This window comes from Coregonus lavaretus (assembly GCF_964263955.1).
Source record: "Coregonus lavaretus genome assembly, chromosome: 7".
Taxonomy (NCBI): domain Eukaryota; kingdom Metazoa; phylum Chordata; class Actinopteri; order Salmoniformes; family Salmonidae; genus Coregonus; species Coregonus lavaretus.
Genome location: NC_139994.1, coordinates 6,070,486 through 6,085,485, shown reverse-complemented (window position 1 = coordinate 6,085,485; position 15,000 = coordinate 6,070,486).

The window sequence follows — 15,000 nt, the reverse complement described above, 5'->3', positions numbered from 1 at the left end:
TATTAGAATATTTTTTTTATAAAGATAAGCATTATATTGTTAGATTATAGGAGTATCTCTGGTAGGCCTAAAACATTCTTCCACACCTCAAGTTCAACTGTGAGAGTCAGTTGGAGCCCTGGTGCGCACTGCCTTCATATCTTGGCCTGAAGTATAATAGTCTAATAACCACACCTTAACAGAAGTTTCTTAACTTTATTAGGGTAATACCAAGTAATATCAAGTAAGTCAAGCTATTGTTTATAGGGAAAATACGAGCAGGATATTATATTGCGGCAAACATAAAACATTATAGTTGGAACTTAATTTGGCCAAAGAAAATGGCTCAACAGAAAGAAACAAAACACTTGTACTGGTTTAAACCTTCACAAAAGTTTTGAACATGCTGTATTGCAGCAATTACCAAGAAAGGCTACCGTACCCAACAAATGATAGCGATAGGCTAATGATATTTCCTTTACAACAGGCCTACTGATTACCTATCGTAGCCCTTTTTTGCAATCAAATGACTTAGTGGCCTCATGGGTGAAAAATCTGAAAACCCGGTGTTTCTATGGCAAACAGTTTTGTTATATTTCAGTCTTCTGTGATGTAATATTGGGATGCAAACTCAAAATGGAATACATTTCAACTCTATATCTTATTTTTTTGCCTCTAACCATGTGTGTGAGGTGTATACTTTTGTTTCAAAGTAGATTTGTTTAAGACTACCAAGAAACACTCTGTGTGACCCTGATTTAGCCCACTCCAGTAAAAAGTTAAGCTCCAGATAACATTTTCCCCTAGTAGCACTGGTGCCACTAAGTTTTTCAATTGGTGCCACCAGCCCATGATTTGGTCTCACCAATTTATTTTTTCGTGGCATCACATAATAGAAACAATTAGTAGGCATATCATCTTAGAAAGTAATTCACAGTGCTTTATTAAAAGTGTAATAGCCTACTGAGATGGTATTGAAGAAGTGAGTTATTTCATGATGTTGTGATTCAATATTTTAAAGTGCAATCTAATCCAGTGATTGTCTTGCATTGTGTGTATACAATTCTGCTATTGTTGATATATTTTACTGTTAAAATAGGGCTGGTTGATATGTACTTACACAATAGACATGTAATGTAATAATAGAAGACGGCACTGCTGTATATAAACACTAGCACTTACTTTTAAACGAAGTCCTGGGTAAAGACATCAGTGAATGAACTGTAAAACCCTTTCCTGTTGGCCCTCAGTTTTAAAAATATAAAAGTCTGTGATGCGATGGAGATGGTGGCAAGGGATGAGAGTCATCATTGATTGGTTCGGTTTCGACTGTATGTCTTTACAGTGAGGGAAAAAAGTATTTGATCCCCTGCTGATTTTGTACGTTTTCCCACTGACAATGACATGATCAGTCTATAATTTTAATGGTAGGTTTATTTGAACAGTGAGAGACAGAATAACAACAAAAAAATCCAGAAAAACGCATGTCAAAATGTTATAAATTGATTTGCATTTCAATGAGGGAAATAAGTATTTGACCCCTCTGCAAAACATGACTTAGTACTTGGTGGCAAAACCCTTGTTGGCAATCACAGAGGTCAGACGTTTCTTGTAGTTAGCCACCAGGTTTGCACACATCTCAGGAGGGATTTTATCCCACTCCTCTTTGCAGAACTTCTCCAAGTCATTAAGGTTTCGAGCCTGACGTTTGGCAACTCAAACCTCAGGCTCCCTCCACAGATGTTCTATGGGATTAAGGTCTGGAGATTGGCTAGGCCACTCCAGGACCTTAATGTGCCTCTTCTTGAGCTACTCCTTTGTTGCCTTGGCCGTGTGTTTTGGGTCATTGTCATGCTGGAATACCCATCCACGACCAATTTTCAATGCCCTGGCTAAGGGAAGGAGGTCCTCACCCAAGATTTGACGGTACATGGACCCGTCCATCGTCCCTTTGATGCGGTGAAGTTGTCCTGTCCCCTTAGCAGAAAAACACCCCCAAAGCAGAATGTTTCCACCTCCATGTTTGACAGTGGGGATGGTGTTCTTGGGGTCATAGGCAGCATTCCTCCTCCTCCAAACACGGCGAGTTGAGTTGATGCCAAAGAGCTCCATTTTGGTCTCATCTGACCACAACACTTTCACCCAGTTCTCCTCTAAATCATTCAGATATTCATTGGCAAACTTCAGACGGCCCTGTATATGTGCTTTCTTGAGCAGGGGGACCTTGCGGGCGCTGCAGGATTTCAGTCCTTCACGGCGTAGTGTGTCACCAATTATTTTCTTGGTGACTATGGTTCCAGCTGCCTTGAGATCATTGACAAGATCCTCCCGTGTAGTTTTGGGCTGATTCCTCACCGTTCTCATTATCATTGCAACTCCACGAGGTGAGATCTTGCATGGAGCCCCAGGCCAAGGGAGATTGACAGTTATTTTGTGTTTCTTCCATTTGCGAATAATCGCACCAACTGTTGTCACCTTCTCACCAAGCTGCTTGGCGATGGTCTTGAAGCCCATTCCAGCCTTGTGTACGTCTACAATCTTGTCCCTGAGGTCCTTGGAGAGCTCTTTGGTATTGGCCATGGTGGAGAGTTGGGAATCTGATTGATTGATTGCTTCTGTGGACAGGTGTCTTTTATATAGGTAACAAGCTGAGATTAGGAGCACTCCCTTTAAGAGTGTGCTCCTAATATCAGCTCGTTACCTGTATAAAAGACACCTGGGAGCCAGAAATCTTTCTGATTGAGAGGGGGTCAAATACTTATTTCCCTCATTACAATGCAAATCAATTTATAACATTTTTGACATGCGTTTTTCTGGATTTTTGTTGTTGTTATTCTGTCTCTCACTGTTCAAATAAACCTACCATAAAAATTATAGACTGATCATTTCTTTGTCAGTGAGCAAACATACAAAATCAGCAGGGGATCAAATATTTTTTCCCTCACTGTATTTGGCACTTAAAAGGCACTTACTATAGTCATTTTGTAATTTAACCTCTTGAGATGGAAAACATGTTGAACATTCCCTGCTCCTTATGACAGAATTTTAAAATTAGGTGAAATCAAACGGTTTTTGGGAACAAGTTACACCACTCAAAATGCACCAAATTGATACAACCTGTAGGCTTCTGTAAAAAGGACAGACCTTTTCTCTTGTCAATCAAACACCTACAGACAGTTTATCTTGTTCTATTATACCTGACATGTTAATGCCACATCTACATGTGTCTTCACCAAAAAGACAGACATTTTTTGATTAAAGGCACAATTCATTACAAAACACAGATTCATCCTCCTATTACATTTGTCATTGTAATTAAGTAAGTCAGGAAAATGAAAAGTACTAAACATAAAATGGCCTGCAAAAGTGAAGGATTATGGGTGGCACATAGCCTCGAGGTTAGAGTGTTGGCCACTAACTGAAGGTTGCTGGTTCAAAAATCGGAGTCGACAAGGTAAAAACACAATTTTGTCACTCTGCCCTTGAGAAAGGTACTTAACTCTAATTGCTCCAGGGGTGCTGTGCAATGGCAACCCTGGCTGTGAACCTGCGGGTGTCTGATGGGGAGTTGGGATATGCAAGAAAAAGTATAAGCACCCCCCAAATTATTATTATCAGGATTGCTTCTGCCAGAATATGGTGTGAAGGCATTAAAATCTTTACAGTGACATGACATCAAATAGATTCAATCTATTCTAGAATCTAGAGGGAACAGTGCAGACGTCAGTGTTCTAGCCACCTGTTGTGCACAGTGTTACATAACAGTATTATGGGGGGGGGCAGAGTATTGTTTGCTTTGCTCTGATCATGCTGAAGGTTAATGTATTCCAAGTGTGAGTCCCAAATGGCACCATATTCCCTACATAGTGCACTACTTTTCACCAGGGCCCATAGGGAATAGGATACCATTTGGAAAGCAGGCCCAAATGAAAAGCGAAAGGCATGTAACTCATCTCCCTGTCAGGTTGTGTTTTGTCAAGCAGTGTCACATCTTGTCATGTCATGTTCCATCATCACGTAGTGGAATGTCATCTGACCTCAGTCTCTCCTTAGCTCTACTGCAGGACAGCTGCTTAGAAAAGGGAGTGGAATGGACTACGGTCGAGTTTCAGGCCAACTACATTGCACTCGTTGACTGCGCAGTTGGGCATCAGAATGCTATATCATATGATGTGGTTAGCTGATATGTTAAACATCCATCCAGGTGTTCTGAGATCTGGCAGGCATCAATGCAATCATGCAATGTAGTTACTCTGGAATGTGGCCCATGTCTTTCGAATGTGTTGCATTTGTTTGATTTGCTACTAAAAACACCTACACTTCACCGTATTTGGTTTCTAAATGAAAACGATTTCAGATTTTCATCATCATCATCATCATCATCATCATCATCATCATCATTCTTTTTGGTGTTATCCTTCACCCCAGACTATCCATCTCTCTGACTCTGTTTGTGGTATAACTGTTTGGTTGTCTTCTCTCTTCCTCCGTTCTCTCTCCCATCATCTTCTCATTGCATACCTTTTCTGCTGTGGCCCAATAAATGGGATCTAAGTGGCGTGTTGATTAGTGTGTGTGTGTGTGTGTGTGTGAGAGAGAGAGTGTGTGTGTGTTTGCGATTACTGTTGGCAAAGAACTGACAATTACTCAAATGAGTCCCGGGGAAATGACTTTTTGCTCACAATGAAGATGAAGGATAAGGCTGCAGCAAAATGAATTGGCCAGTTTTGTATGTGTGAGGCTGTGTGAAACGCTTATCTGACTGGTGAAATAGATTTTTATACACAAAGCTGAGTCTGCTGGCAAAAATAAAACAGCTATCAATGGCGTTGCAGTATTATCAGGGCAAACTGTAATGAATTAGAAAAATGATTTATTTTTATACTCACCCGTTTAAACATCTAGAATCTCTACCAACAACCCAAAAGTGATAAACTGAAAAAGTATAAACATAATGAATTTCTAAATATGCTCTACGACGCTAACACATGCCTTATTGACTACCAATGTGATAAAGTCAACAAGAAAAATGAGCAGACTTTACAACAGGAGCTTAAAGTCAGAAACGTTGTGTCACCGTTCACCGGGCGCTGAGGAAAATTAAAATGTCACCAGCATTGAACTGCTCAGGTGATATGCGATGGGTGGTGGGGGACCAATACAATTAAAATGTCAGTCACTTAACACCCCTCGATCCGTACAAAACATATTTTATGAATAACGATGAGAGATTGCAGCGGTGCTGAAGCCATGAGATTTGATGACCCCATAAGCAAGTGAAGTTTAAATATATTACCATCCCTGTCGATATGATATTGTAAAGTCAGCAGACGATAAATTCATCAGCCGTGCATCGTTGAGAAATAAGATCATGGTGTGATCATGTTGCGGAGATGCTATTATGCTAACAAGTCAGAAGAGAAAATGGATTGAAAACTCTTAGCGGTAGAAGAGAGAGAAAGCGAGAGAGAGTGAGAGAGAGAATAGTTATCCTTCTGAATTAGTTAGTAGGGTCAGTCTGACATTCCACACACACACCAGTTTAACAGTAGAGGAGAGAGAAGCAGAGACTGGGTGAGACCTTGTCTTCCACCGCTACAGGCAAGGCGACGGGAGGGAGATGGGGTTGGGTTATATACAGTGGGGGAAAAAAGCATTTAGTCAGCCACCAATTGTGCAAGTTCTCCCACTTAAAAAGATGAGAGAGGCCTGTAATTTTCATCATAGGTACACGTCAACTTTGACAGACAAATTGAGAAAAAAAATCCAGAAAATCACATTGTAGGATTTTTTATGAAGTTATTTGCAAATTATGGTGGAAAATAAGTATTTGGTCACCTACAAACAAGCAAGATTTCTGGCTCTCACAGACCTGTAACTTCTTCTTTAAGAGGCTCCTCTGTCCTCCACTCGTTACCTGTATTAATGGCACCTGTTTGAACGTGTTATCAGTATAAAAGACACCTGTCCACAACCTCAAACAGTCACACTCCAAACTCCACTATGGCCAAGACCAAAGAACTGTCAAAGGACACCAGAAACAGAATTGTAGACCTGCACCAGGCTGGGAAGACTGAATCTGCAATAGGTAAGCAGCTTGGTTTGAAGAAATCAACTGTGGGAGCAATTATTAGGAAATGGAAGACATACAAGACCACTGATAATCTCCCTCGATCTGGGGCTCCACGCAAGATCTCACCCCGTGGGGTCAAAATGATCACAAGAACGGTGAGCAAAAATCCCAGAACCACACGGGGGGACCTAGTGAATGACCTGCAGAGAGCTGGGACCAAAGTAACAAAGCCTACCATCAGTAACACACTACGCCGCCAGGGACTCAAATCCTGCAGTGCCAGATGTGTCCCCCTGCTTAAGCCAGTACATGTCCAGGCCCATCTGAAGTTTGCTAGAGTGTATTTGGATGATCCAGAAGAGGATTGGGAGAATGTCATATGGTCAGATGAAACCAAAATAGAACTTTTTGGTAAAAACTCAACTCGTGTTTGGAGGACAAAGAATGCTGAGTAGCATCCAAAGAACACCATACCTACTGTGAAGCATGGGGGTGGAAACATCATGCTTTGGGGCTGTTTTTCTGCAAAGGGACCAGGACGACTGATCCGTGTAAAGGAAAGAATGAATGGGGCCATGTATCGTGAGATTTTGAGTGAAAACCTCCTTCCAACAGCAAGGGCATTGAAGATGAAACGTGGCTGGGTCTTTCAGCATGACAATGATCCCAAACACACCGCCCGGGCAACGGAGGAGTGGCTTCGTAAGAAGCATTTCATGTTCCTGGAGTGGCCTAGCCAGTCTCCAGATCTCAACCCCATAGAAAATCTTTGGAGGGAGTTGAAAGTCTGTGTTGCCCAGCGACAGCCCCAAAACATCACTGCTCTAGAGGAGATCTGCATGGAGGAATGGGCCAAAATACCAGCAACAGTGTGTGAAAACCTTGTGAAGACTTACAGAAAACGTTTGACCTGTGTCATTGCCAACAAAGGGTATATAACAAAGTATTGAGAAACTTTTGTTATTGACCAAATACTTATTTTTCACCATAATTTGCAAATAAATTCATTAAAAATCCTACAATGTGATTTTCTGGAATTTTTTCTTCTCATTTTGTCTGTCATAGTTGACGTGTACCTATGATGAAAATTACAGGCCTCTCTCATCTTTTTAAGTGGGAGAACTTGCACAATTGGTGGCTGACTAAATACTTTTTTTCCCCACTGTACATGTGAAGTAAACACATGCACGCATTCCTGCACACACACACACACACACACACACACACACACACACACACACACACACACACACACACACACACACACACACACACACACACACACACACACACACACAAGCACACAAGCACATAAACACACCAAATGCCAGAGTAAGAGTTTGCACACACACACACTCTGGTTAACACACACAGACCTTACGGAATTGCAGTGCTAAACGGCCCTCTGGCCCTGCTCTCTGCATGGACTGAGTGTGTGTCATTCCTGGTCCCCCTGGTCCTGTGCCAGGACATTCTGCTTTGTTTCTTTGTTTTCCATCCTGCCTGGCCGTGTTTTGCATAAGGACCTGGCTTCTGGAATGTCATTACCCTGCTATTTAGATCTCTGTCAAGTTCTTAAGTGATTTTTACAGAGTTCAAGGGCTTAGGTGGAGATGAGAGGGGATAGGGGGAAGTGTGTGCACATGTACTTGCATGCGTCTATGCTTGTCTGTGTGTGTGTGTGTGTGTGTGTGTGTGTGTGTGTGTGTGTGTGTGTGTGTGTGTGTGTGTGTGTAGCGGGAAGTGTGTTTGTGTATTTGCATGCATCTGTGCTTATGTGTGTGTGTGTGTGTGTGTGTGTGTGTGTGTGTGTGTGTGTGTGTGTGTGTGTGTGTGTGTGTGTGTGTGTCGGGGGGTGTGAGCGATTTCCACAGGCCAGAGGAAAAGAGCAATGAGAACACATGCCTAGAGGCTCAGGATGGGGGGAGAGAAATCGGAAGAGAAGAGTATCTTATTCTCTCTTTATCTTCACTTGAACTCTGCAGACCTCCAATTCAGATGCAAATGGGAAACGATCCAAGAGAGGTCAAACAGAGAGTTTCATCCTGTTTCTCGCACCGCTCCTAATGAATAAAGATACAGTTGAAGCGATTGCTGCTCCAAACCTGCCCCAGGAAATAGTGATGGACGCATGAGTATAACAACACAAGGGGCGGAGAGATAGAGACAGCTATAGAGATTGTCATTGGCATGGAGATTGCTACATCGTTTAAGTGTGCCATCAACAAACCGCACCCCAGCTGAGATGTTGAATGGCACACACGGCGTCAAATTGCTCCCAATTGAGATTGAGTGTAAACTTGTTCAATGGCTTGGTTTTGTTAAAACCAGGATTCTCAGGGGAGTCGAAGCCAATAAGACATGTTGTTGGGTTTATAAGGTCATCTAGAGGTCAAATTGGGGCTTTTCATGAGGTACAATGACGTATAAAATATATAAATTACACCTGCAGGTCTGAATTTGTCCCTCAGACCTCAGCTAAAAATATTTCACCAGAAGACAGAAAAGATCGATCCTAAACCGTGATAATAGGACAGGCAAGTAATACTATTAATCTTGCTACAGTACGGCTCTCACCGCTGAAGAGACACTGCGGGGGTATGCTAGAAGACGGTGTGAAACTGGACATCCCATTTTATTTCAGATGTGTGACTTTCTCAGTAATGAGTTTTCACCCTGTGTCATTGGCGATCCTCCGTGCGGCTTGGTGAGAGCCCCATATTGGCAGCATCACCAATGAAAAAGTATAGAATGGTGTTGGTCAGACTGCAGTATAGAATGGTGTCAGACTGCAGTGTAGAATGGTGTCAGACTGCAGTATACAATGGTGTCAGACAGCAGTATAGAATGGTGTCAGACTGCAGTATTGGTGTTGATCCATTCTTTACTTCCACTCTTGTGAAGTTGAGGAGACAAAAAGATAGGTGGAATTCTGAGAGCCTAATTACTGTAGATTATTTTACATCATCCCCTGAATATTTAAAAAGGAGGCTTTAGTGTCTGAGAGATCTTCAACACAGTGGAGATGAACAGCTAATGGGCATCTTGGCATAATACTGCCTGAAGGTTGACAGTACATGCTCCTATTTAATATTTAGATTTTTAATGCAAATTAACATTTCATTATAATGTCCCTTATGCCCCTAGTGAATACATGTGGCCATTATTTCATGCTTGTGTATGCCTTCATGTCAGCTTTATTTGCCAAGTACATTTACAAATACCCAGAATGTGCCTTAGTGAGAAGGTGCAGCCAGCAATAGACAATATACAAACAGAACACAGACACAAGTCCACATAGACATCATTCAGAGTATACAATATCAGAGCAGTAAAACATCCCACACTGGAGTATTGGCTGATTACAGGGGGAATATACAATTTACAGAGGGGCTATATATATCTATATATATAAGCAGAGGGAGGGATGTTGCCATGGTGAGTATACAGTGGGGAAAAAAAGTATTTAGTCAGCCACCAATTGTGCAAGTTCTCCCACTTAAAAAGATGAGAGAGGCCTGTAATTTTCATCATAGGTACACGTCAACTATGACAGACAAAATGAGGAAAAAAAATCCAGAAAATCACATTGTAGGATTTTTAATGAATTTATTTGCAAATTATGGTGGAAAATAAGTATTTGGTCAATAACAAAAGTTTCTCAATACTTTGTTATATACCCTTTGTTGGCAATGACACAAGTCAACACGTTTTCTGTAAGTCTTCACAAGGTTTTCACACACTGTTGCTGGTATTTTGGCCCATTCCTCCATGCAGATCTCCTCTAGAGCAGTGATGTTTCGGGGCTGTCACTGGGCAACACAGACTTCCAACTCCCTCCAAAGATTTTCTATGGGGTTGAGATCTGGAGACTGGCTAGGCCACTCCAGGACCTTGAAATGCTTCTTACGAAGCCACTCCGTTGTTGCCCGGGCGGTGTGTTTGGGATCATTGTCATGCTGAAAGACCCAGCCACGTTTCATCTTCAATGCCCTTGCTGATGGAAAGAGGTTTTCACTCAAAATCTCACGATACATGGCCCCAATCATTCTTTCCTTTACACGGATCAGTCGTCCTGGTCCCTTTGCAGAAAAACAGCCCCAAAGCATGATGTTTCCACCCCCATGCTTCACAGTAGGTATGGTGTTCTTTGGATGCAACTCAGCATTCTTTGTCCTCCAAACACGACGAGTTGAGTTTTTACCAAAAAGTTCTATTTTGGTTTCATCTGACCATATGACATTCTCCCAATCTTCTTCTGGATCATCCAAATGCACTCTAGCAAACTTCAGACGGGCCTGGACATGTACTGGCTTAAGCAGGGGGACAAGTCTGGCACTGCAGGATTTGAGTCCCTGGCGGCGTAGTGTGTTACTGATGGTAGGCTTTGTTACTTTGGTCCCAGCTCTCTGCAGGTCATTCACTAGGTCCCCCCGTGTGGTTCTGGGATTTTTGCTCACCGTTCTTGTGATCATTTTGACCCCACGGGGTGAGATCTTGCGTGGAGCCCCAGATCGAGGGAGATTATCAGTGGTCTTGTATGTCTTCCATTTCCTAATAATTGCTCCCACAGTTGATTTCTTCAAACCAAGCTGCTTACCTATTGCAGATTCAGTCTTCCCAGCCTGGTGCAGGTCTACAATTTTGTTTCTGGTGTCCTTTGACAGCTATTTGGTCTTCGCCATAGTGGAGTTTGGAGTGTGACTGTTTGAGGTTGTGGACAGGTGTCTTTTATACTGATAACAAGTTCAAACAGGTGCCATTAATACAGGTAACGAGTGGAGGACAGAGGAGCCTCTTAAAGAAGAAGTTACAGGTCTGTGAGAGCCAGAAATCTTGCTTGTTTGTAGGTGACCAAATACTTATTTTCCACCATAATTTGCAAATCAATTCATTAAAAATCCTACAATGTGATTTTCTGGAAAAAAAAATTCTCAATTTGTCTGTCATAGTTGACGTGTACCTATGATGAAAATTACAGGCCTCTCTCATCTTTTTAAGTGGGAGAACTTGCACAATTGGTGGCTGACTAAATACTTTTTTCCCCCACTGTATATAGTATATTTGTATTTATTTGTATTTATTAAGGCAGCAGATACTCTTCCTGGGGTCCAGCAACATTAAGACAGTTGTGTAAAGTTTAAAATATTACATGACATTACATTTCATAACACTTTATAATACAACATCCATGTGTACGTGTGTGTAGAGTACTTGTCTATATCCAGTACATATACAGTGTTGTGCAGAGATGTACATAGTGAAAATGCAGTATAGTGCAGATTAGAATTTTGAGGTCATTGATGACAAGGTGCAGTAATGCAAAGTCACTTAATCCCTACGAGTCCGTTGGCCGGTTGATGAGGGCCATTTAATCCCTACAAGCCCATTGGCCGGTTGATGAGGGCCACTTAATTCCTACGAGCCCATTGGTCAGTTGATGAGGGTCACTTAATCCCTACGAGCCCATTGGCCGGTTGATGAGGGCCACATAATCCCTACGAGCCAATTGGCTGGTTGATGAGGGCTACTTAATCCCTATGAGCCCATTGGCCGGTTGATGAGTAACACAGCATGGGGGGAGAAACTAATCAAGTGGTGGGCGGTTTTGATCACGATTGACCTAAACCGTCTTCCAGACCGGAGACTTTAAAATATTGTCCGGAGTGGGCAGGGTCAGCGATGAGGCGTGCAGGTCCTTGATGGAGGTGACGACCGATGACATTCTCCGCAGGCCGGACGATGCGCTGCAGTTTGCCCTTGCAGCGGGGCAGACGCAGACCCAAACAAGACGGTGATAGAAGAGCTGAGGATGGACTCAATGATGGACATGCAGAACCGAACAAGAATTGACCGAGAGAGTTTGAGTTTCCTCAGCTGGCGCAGATAATACGTCCTCCGTCGAGCCTTTTTGGTCACCACCGGAGATGTTGTCCTCCCACTTGAGGTTGTGGCAGATGATGGTCTCCAGGAATTTGAATGATTCAGCTGTGCTGACGGGTGAGCCATCAATCTCGAGGGGTAGAGATGGTGGGGGCATTTCCTGTTGTCAACCCCCACATCTCCACAGTTTTGACTGTGTTGAGCTCCAGGTTGTTGTGAATGCACCAGTCCACCAGGCGGTCAATCTCTCCACGGTACTTGGACCTGTCGCCATCGGCGATGAGACTGACCAGGGTAATGTCATCAGCAAACTTGAGTAGTTTGACAGACGGCTGGTTGGAGGTGCAGTCATTGGTGTACAGGGAGTAGAGGAGGGGGGAGAAAACCAGCACTGCAGTGCCCCAATGCTGAAAGTGGCCATTTCAATGGGCATCATTGTCCCAATGCTCATTAGCCAACCACCATTCATTTCATTTGACATCCTCCACCTCCCTTCACCTCCCTTCACCTTTTCCGATGTTGTCAATGGTACTTTTCCTTCCCCATTGTGGAAATGCATGTCATTCTCCCCATTGGTTAGAATAGCCAATACATGAATAAAGTGACTGCAAAGTGCAACAAAAGCATTGTGCAAAGTCAACAAACCATGATGCATGGAAATGTATGACCAAACAGCCATTAAGCAGAAGGTTGCTAACTATTATTCGTTCAATGTGACCGTTGGAGAGCTTTTCGTAAACCAATGGTGGCCATGACAGTACAGTTGGTGAATTTTCTGTAAGGTGTACAATCGGTGAGCAATGAGCATGAACGTCTTCTGACACTGATTGAAATTGGAATCAGAATTGGAATCAGTATACAGATACAAATACTAGTCTGTCGTAATTGAATATACCCCAACCTCCTTTGTCCAGGGTCATGTGTGAAGCTATACTGTATACCGTAGTGTCTGTATTCATTCTATTTCAGGTCTGTCTATTTGCCAACGAGAGAAGATAACATTCAGTTCAAACACCGCCATTGCTGTGAATCACAGCGGACTATTACGCTGAAATGTGTTCGCTGTCCTCCTCCTCCTCCTCCTCCTCCTCCTCCTCCTCCTCCTTCCTTCCTCCACTCATTCTTCCGTCAATTTGTTTGCTCTTCTCACTGTCCCTCTATTCTTCTCTCAACATTTGCTCTCCTCCTCCATTCTTTCATTTGTTCTCGATTATATTGCTCGCCTTGTCACCCGCATTTCTCCTCCACCCCTTCTCAATCGTTGCTCTCCCATATGTTATCTATTCCTTCCATCCCTCTCCTCTCCTCTCATGTTTTCTCTCCTTCTCCCTCTCCTCCACTCTTCTCTCAATTCACTAACTCCCCCCTCCTCTTGTCATCTCTCTATTCTCAGCATGGCTACTCCTCCTCTTAGATCCTTCCTTCTCCATCCATCCATCCAGCCATCCATCCATCCCTCCCTCCCTCTGTCCTCTCCACTCATAATGATGCCCAGCCTCAGTGAGCATCACTGGAGTGAAATGTCCTGGGGACACAAGATGATAGGAACCATTCAGTCTGTGTGCGAACATTCCGATAGCTGGACACCATTCTGAATGAACATTCCGCCCCATTCATTACATGGAGAGTGGGACGCCACACATGATACATGTGGCTCAATGGGTCCCCTATGAATGATTGCTATGGACCTACACGGAGTCTTCTACACAGAGACACAGAATAGCGTTATTATTAGGGACATGGACCAGTGATGAATTTAAAACTACGGGTCACAAACACTGTAGTTGGGCTGCTGGGTCCAAAATGAGCTCAATTAGTGTCCAGCTGTTGTAAAGGAACAAGTACAAGATAAGTTATGGGCAGCTATAAATATAGTAGTGATGAGGGAAGAGTACATACCTGGTCATTGAATAGCCAGGGATGTCTTGGGATGTCTGTATGGTTAACTGGTCAATGGTCAAGGGTGCAACACAATAGCAGCAGGTAACATCAAGATAGGTCTTTGAATCAGCACAAATGGTTCAGGAGAGAGAGGAGAGTGAGTGAGATGGGGAGAGTGAGAGGAGAGGGAGTGAGATGAGGAGAGAGAGAGAAGAGGGAGTGAGATGGGAGAGAGAGGAGAGGGAGTGAGATATGGAGAGAGAGGAGAGGGAGTGAGATGGGGGAGAAGAGGAGAGGGGGTGAGATGGGGATAGTGAGAGGAGAGGGAGTGAGATGAGGAGAGAGAGAGAGAAGAGGGAGTGAGAGAGATGGGGAGAGGGAGTGAGATGGGGGAGAGAGAGGAGAGGGGGTGAGATGGGAGAGTGAGAGGAGAGGGAGTGAGATGAGGAGAGAGAGAGAGAAGAGGGAGTGAGATGGGAGAGAGAGGAGAGGGAGTGAGCTGAGGAAAGAGAGAGAGGAGAGGGAGTGAGATATGGAGAGAGAAGAGAGGGAGGAGAGGGAGTGAAATGGGGAGAGAGAGGAGAGGGAGTGAGATAATGAGAGAGAGAGGAGAGGGAGTGAGATGGGGAGAGAGAGGAGAGTGAGTGAGATGGGGAGAGAGAGAGCAGATGTAGTGAGAGAGATGGGGAGAGGGAGTGAGATGGGGGGAGAGAGAGGAGAGGGAGTGAGATGGGGAGAGTGAGAGGAGAGGAAGTGAGATGAGGAGAGAAAGAGAAGAGGGAGTGAGATGGGAAGAGAGAGGAGAGGGAGTGAGATATGGAGAGAGATAGGGCAGAGGGAGTGAGATGAGGAGAGAGAGAAGAGAGGGAGTGAGAGACGAGAGGAGAGGAGAGGGAGTGAGGGTGGGGGAGGAGAGTCTGCGCGCCGCGGCTCTTTCATCTCATTTTCTCTTTCTATCTCATTTCCTCTCTTTCTGTCTAGCTCCGTCTCTCGCTCTCTCGCTTCGGTATCTCAGTTTCTCTCTTCCTTTCTATCTCATTTGCTCTATCTTTTTCTAGTCAGCTCTCTCTCTCTCTTCTCATCTTTTCCTGTCTATCCCATTTTGTCTCGCGCTTCCGTCTATACTCATTGGCCGTCTCTCTTTTCTCGTTGCTATCGCATCTCTCTCTCTCTCTCGCGCTTCT